We start from the raw sequence: 6987 nt of genomic DNA, 5'->3' as shown, positions 1-6987 counted from the left end.
ATGAGCAGGAAAATAGTTCTATCCTACACAATTACTCGCTAACAAAGGTTATTCGTCCAATTCAATGCATTTGTACACATTATTATTATTATTATTATTTTAAATAAACAAAATCACTGGTAAATAAAACACACCTTAGTATCGATATTTTTAGTTTGAGTATCGATACTTTCGATACTCGCGTCAGTATCGATATATCGATACTTAGGATCGATACGCCCATCCCTAGACGCTGCTGCAGAACACTGTTGAGGGACGCACAGAGCTAGCCTAATTCACACAAGCTCTCTCTCTCTCTCTATTTCTCTCTCTCTTTCTCTGTGTGTCTCTGTCTCTCTCGCTCTCTTTCTAATAACTGCATTAATAACTGCATTAGAATGCCATCAACGGCTCAAGCCTCCATTAGCAGCTTTAAAATGAGGTTTTGGAACTACCCAGCAAACAGGGGACGTCCCCCGGACGTTTCGAACGTCCGTTTAGGTCCGCAGTACGTCCGCTTTGTGACGTTCGGGGGCGGACGTTCGGAGGACGTCCGGATTTGGTCCGCTGTGTAACGTTTGCTGGCGGACATTTTGAGGACGTCCACTTACGGTCGCAGTTGGTCCTCTTTTTGACGTTCGCTGGCGGACGTTTTGAGGACGTCCACTTACGTCCGCATTTGGTCCTCTTTTTGACGTTCGCTGGCGGACGTTTTGAGCTATCGTAACCACTGTGTATCTCGTAATGCTTACATTTTATGAAAAGTTTACCTTTTTAAACGTTTGCTGAAGTTGTCCCGTACGGCTGCTGACGTTAGCCTATGTGAACACTTTCGAAGCTAACGTTAGCATGTAAAGCTGAAATGATTAAACGTATATAATATTGACAGTTATTTAACTTAAATATTGAATTTCCATATGGTAAAAATACACACTGATACGCCTATATGCGGCAAAAAGGCCTATGTGCGCTAAATTTCGGACCGCTTGGTCTAAATCCAAATGTGTTCATTTAGTTGTTTTAGGTTAGAAGACAATGGGAAGAATTGCCATCGGACTAACCACAGCTGACAACCGCACACACACATGGAAAGAGCACCGCAACTTTACAATTGTTCAATTAAAATAAACGTATTTTGCTCCATACAACGTGTCTGTTGTCTTTGATTAGCCTAAAAGTAAAATAACATAACATTCAGAGGACTTAAAGCGAAAGTCCCCTAAACGTCCCGAATGGCCGCTGCACGTCCTGTGAACGTCCCCTTCAACGTCCGGAGGACGTCTTCGCGAACGTCCGCTCGACGTAAAAGGGGACCCTACACGCTGATGTCCGTGGAACGTTCGCAGAGGCCATTTAGGGGACATCCTGGGGACCTTTTTTTGTTAGCTGGGAAGTAAGTAGCGGTGGACAGATTTTAAGTATGCTTAAAAAGATGCCATCTAATCCTGTTTACATTAAATAAGCTGCTCCCGAGCAGGTTTAAGCTTACGGACCGGTTGCTATGACAGCAAGTCCAGGATGAGCGTCAAAGAACCAAACAGTCCAAGATCATGCCAAATCATCAACAATCAAATCCAGCTGAGTCAACGCCGTACGAAGAACGGGCCCCAGGTCTCTTGTTAGTTATCATGGACACTCATTGGACCACACCCATCTCCTTGTTAGTTTCCATAGTAACTTATTAGTTATTTGGCTCTGCTCAGCATATATAGGCCTGCTTGTCTCTAGTTAGGTAGTTGGTTTTTGCATGTTTTTACCTTGTATATTTTTGTGTTTTCTCCTGTTCCGTGTTCCCATGTTTATGTTCTCTCATCTTGTTGTTTTCTATAATAAATCAGTCCTCACTTGGATCCACTTCCCAGTCTGCTCCTTTGCCTGCCTGACTGTCCCCCGTTGTAGCAACCACTACCGGTAAATAGGGTAATGGGAGACTCCATAACCAGAATAAATAAATGGTAATAATAGTACATTTCTAATGTGAATAGGGAACTTCAGAACAATAGGGCCTTAACGCCAAAAAGTGGGTAGTTCCACAATTAGTTCTGGTACTATGAAAAGGTTCCCGCGGTGCGAAAGGCCCTATACTGATGAAGCAGAAGACTGCAAAAAGTCAGAACTCCTTAAGAGGGATTTAAACGTACTCTTTGAAACACTTGGAAGACTTAAAGTTCAGTCATTCATAAGTAGGGTTGCCACCTTCAGCAAGGCAAAATAAGGGACACCCATTCATTACCCCAAAAAAAACAACCAAGGACACAAATAATCAGTAAACTCAATCAATTTTCTCAATAAACCATGAGAAAACATGCTCAAGTAGGCTATGTAAACTTGCAACAGAACACATTGATATTGTTATTTTAAATTTGATTAGGCTATTTAAAATGGTTAATTATTATTATTATTAGTCTTTTTTGACAGTTCTGCACCTGGATGGGATGAATTTTTATTATTTTTTTATTAATTTGCTTAAATTAGGACTACATTATTATGTAATTATTTGTCCCATTTTTATCTAAATAATCTAGCTTTTTTTTTACTTTTTAAAATGCCAAATGACATTATTTATTATGTATATATTTATGCTTAACATAAATGATAAATTAATAAATAGGGTCTAGCATTAAATAGGCCTATAATCTATTAATTATTCTGTCCAATAATGTCTAAAAATATAATAATTATGTCTACCAAGCTCTGATAATATATGGAATATTATATTAACAGGCTATCCAAATTTCAATAAAACAATAGGCCTATACCTTTAGAAGCATGGATGTGTCTGTCACTTTAAAGGTATGGTTCATCCCCAAAAAATTAAAATTCTGTCATAATTTACCCAAGTTTTACACAAGTGTTTCTGTTTGGCTACCCACATTCTTCAAAGTATCTTCTTTTATGTTCAACAGACGAAAGAAATTGTTACAGGTTTGGAACAACTTGTGGGTGTGTAAATGATTTGAAAATGAAAAAAAAAAATCATTTTTGGGTGAACTATACCTTTAAGTCAGACAGTCCACAGTGAGCAACTAAAAAGCTTCTCTGCAAACTGCGCGTTCATCAATAGTTACTGGACAGACACATTGATATAACTTTCCCATTCAGCCCTACATCTGGAGAGTCTTGTGTTCAAAGGGCAGATTTGAGCTCTACATGTTTTAAACCACGGCGCGCAGGTTTAGCGCATGCTGCTTTAACAGTGCGCATTCTGGACACTCCGTCGCTATGGAAAAAAAGACGCCAAAATGCAATCACGCGCAAATGAGCTTCTCTAATATGAAATTGATTTCATTATAATTGCTATTAGTATTATAAATGGTGCAAAATACTTATTTGTTGATTCAACTTTGTGTTGGCCTTTGTAAAATACGGGACAAATCGCGTCCCGTATTGATTTGAGGCGGGACGCATCATTTTACCTTTAAATACGGGACGATTCAGTATTTTAAGGGACGGGAGGCAACCCTATTCATAAGTGCACCACTCCGAGCAAGAGGAACGAACATGCTTTTACAGCTCTGTCATGACACCTCTTGGAGAGTTTTAGCTTGGTAATATACATGCCTGTGTTGACCAAAATAAATGTCCCCACAAGGTCAAAATTGAGTGGTATTACTATCCTTATGGGGACATTTGGTCCTCATAATGTTGGGAATACCAGGTACACACACACACACACACACACACACACACACACCGGATCAGCATCTAAGGGTGACTTTCTGGAAAAAAGCCAGGACAACATATTTCAGCCTCCGGAAACACCAGAGCCACAGCCGCTCTCACCAGACACACTATCCCTCTCTCCAGCATCTCCACTTCTAAGCTTCTCACAGAAAATGGAGGAACTGGTGCATGCTGGGACCAAACTCTCCCACTCTTTTGCTGCAAGCCCCCAGATATCAACTAAAAGATGGTGGGCCCCACAACCACCAAAGAACCATAATTCACTTTTGGTGCTGCTCCTCTGTCGATCTGACTGTCTATGAGCAGGAATACAAAAATGCTAAAGAGCAATGTGTGGTTTTAACAGTCCTGGAGCTGCCAAAAGTCCTCCGGATGATGCAAAATGACGTGTTTAGTGTCATCCGGCGGACTTCTGCTGACAAATAAATAAATGGGATATCTGGATGCAGGTAACATGGAGAAAGAGTACACATTCTTTATTTACATTCAGTATACCATCAATTTTATAACAATATAACGCTGGTTGAAGATTCTTTAAAACATACTTTAAATCAGTGTGGCTAAATATGGAATGACAGATGCTCTTTTATTATTTTTGTGCATAATATTAGTTTATCAGCTAATCAGCTGAAGAGCAATCTATGTGCTTATTAGAGATATTGCCGTGGCAAATGTTCACCTAATGTCAGATTTCATTCTGATGTACTGAATGACTGAGGCAGAACAAAATGTTCAAAATTCAGGTTTATGGAAAATTCAAATTCAAAATTCAGGATGCATGTAAATCAGAGGAGGGGATGAGAGGTGGAGGGGGACAAAACATTGTGCCGAGGTAGACAGTTTGTTTAGAAATTCAGGATTAGTAAATTCAAGACATTTAGCCACAATGATTAGGGAAAGAACACTGATACTAGTTACTCGATACTTGGTGATACTCTCAGAATATTAAAGTAGACCAGGTGAAATGCTGTAGGATGGAGTCATGGGGGGAAAAACCTTGTCTTTATGTGACTTCACTGCAAAAAAAGATTTTCTTAGTGTGTTGTCTTGTTTTCTCGTGTAAATATCTAAACATTCTTGAATCAAGATGCATTTATTTGAGAAGCAAAATGACTTAAGATATTGAGTGTTGATTTCTGAAAAAATATCAAAATTGTATTTTTTGCTTAAAACAGGAAATAAATCTGCCAATGGGGTAAGAAAAATTATCTTAATTCAAAGGCAAAACAAGATTATTTTTCTTGTTTTTACTGGAAAACAAAGCAAAAAATTCTAAGTAAGAAAATATGTTTTGCAGTGTTGGGGGTGAACCTCATGATGTGTCACACATGTATAAACGAGCCCGGTCTCATGAAAGTGCGTATAAATAGTACGCCAAATAAAAACGAAAACTCGTGGTATTGATACGCAAAAATACGATACGCATGTGTGTTGGTGTGCATATAATATGCAGTTTTCACGTACATATGATACGCATCTACCCCACAACCCTAAACCTACCCATCGCGTAGCATAAACATGCCAAAGTCCATTTTTGCATATCAATGCCACGAGTTTTCGTTTTTATTTGGCGTACTATTTATACGCACTTTCATGAGATCGGGTTGGTATAAACACACACAAAGATGAAGATGAAGGCAAATAGGTAATATTTAATAAATCCAACATGAACAGATCCAAGATAGACGACACAGAACTGAATTGAAATACACATGATAATGAGACACACACACACCTGAAAATAATGACTGAATCAAATGAACAACCAACTAACTCAGGAAAGACAGTGCAAACTGAAGACAGAGTCCATGTGATGTGTGTGAGTGCGACATGATGAAGATATGGCGGGCGGGTTAGCTTACAGTAAACTAGTATTTCTACGGTCTTTACGGAGGTTGCAATGCAGTCAAAATAATTCCAACAAAGTTAAAACAAACTTGTTTGTCACGAGGAGCAGACTAGACTGTGTTTTTGTGTTATCGCAGATTGATGCCAGCGATCTTCGCTGAGAGGTTTGAGTCTTATCACACAGAAGACATTCTGTGGTGATAAATAACGGCAAACAGAAACTAGCAGGAACTTCAGACAGAAAGAGATGAACAGAAAACCTCAGAATATTCAGCCTCAACATGGTTCTTCTGGAAGAACAGACTACTGAGACATTCTGAGCTGCATTTATGAAACACTTTGACAGGATTATTACTAATACATTTTATTTCCATAATGACCAACACAATATGCCAGGAGCAGCACAAATGGGCAAATATAATGTCAGCTGTGTCAAGTGCAGAATGGCATAAGACTTCATTTTTTGGGGTGTTAAAATGCCAAAATAGGTTTGTGATTGTGGAGGAAATGATGCAAGCCATAACTGTGCTTTCAATTTTTGTTGAAATCACGTAATTGTCATTAACAATATAAATCAGTCCAATCAATGGATGGTTTTAATTATCACAATGAAGAATCTATGTTGTTTTCTTATTTTATTGATTAATTTATCATTTACTTATTTCATTTAATCATATAATCTTTTGATATTATATTTTACTTGCTCTTGTTGAGCTTATTGTTTAGTCTTATGGTTGTGTATGTTTCTAGGGATATCTGTCTTCATCACAGGATGATGTTGTGAAGCAGTGATTTTCCATTGCTTTTTCACTTGTTGGGTTTGTGCTGGTCAGATGAAGTTCGGACAAAGTCAATAAAGTCAGTTTTTATGATCATAACTTAGTCTCCTGCTTTCTGCTATTTCAAGGTTTCATCTGTAAACCTCTCACGCCGATAGAAGGCCTTTAGTTAATACACTGTATGTACAGTACACATTTGACCTGTTCATGCATTCCTACAAATCAAACCCTGGCATTTGTTTAATTAATGAAAAATCTCATCTAATAATATTTGGGATTGAAACACTGTTTTACGTCTTGAAATCCAATGTCACGGTTGTCTCTTTTGAGAAAACTTTTTTTTATTTTGAAAGGAAGCTCAACAGCTGCAACATTTTTAAATATTAATATATTATTATCATTATTATATATTATACATAACATTATAATAGTATTAAATGTGTTGGTTATGCATCCGTTTATTTGCATTGTTTTATTATTAATTGTATATGTAATTTGTTGTTACATATTTATGCTATAGGTCTACAATTGTAAATAGATTAAAACTACTGTGTTCTTTAATTAATAAGCAGTTATAATATTTGGTGGATGGAGCTACAACAGTAAAATCTTGTAAATGAAACCCATTTAGCCAGGAGTGGCCTTGTTTTTGAGTCTGTATGCTGGAGTCTGTTGTCCAAAATATGCAGATATACAA

The sequence above is a fragment of the Sinocyclocheilus anshuiensis genome, unplaced genomic scaffold (genome assembly GCF_001515605.1).
Source record: "Sinocyclocheilus anshuiensis isolate Anshui unplaced genomic scaffold, SAMN03320099.WGS_v1.1 scaffold1611, whole genome shotgun sequence".
Lineage (NCBI taxonomy): Eukaryota > Metazoa > Chordata > Actinopteri > Cypriniformes > Cyprinidae > Sinocyclocheilus > Sinocyclocheilus anshuiensis.
Note: the sequence above shows the minus strand (reverse complement) of the source record.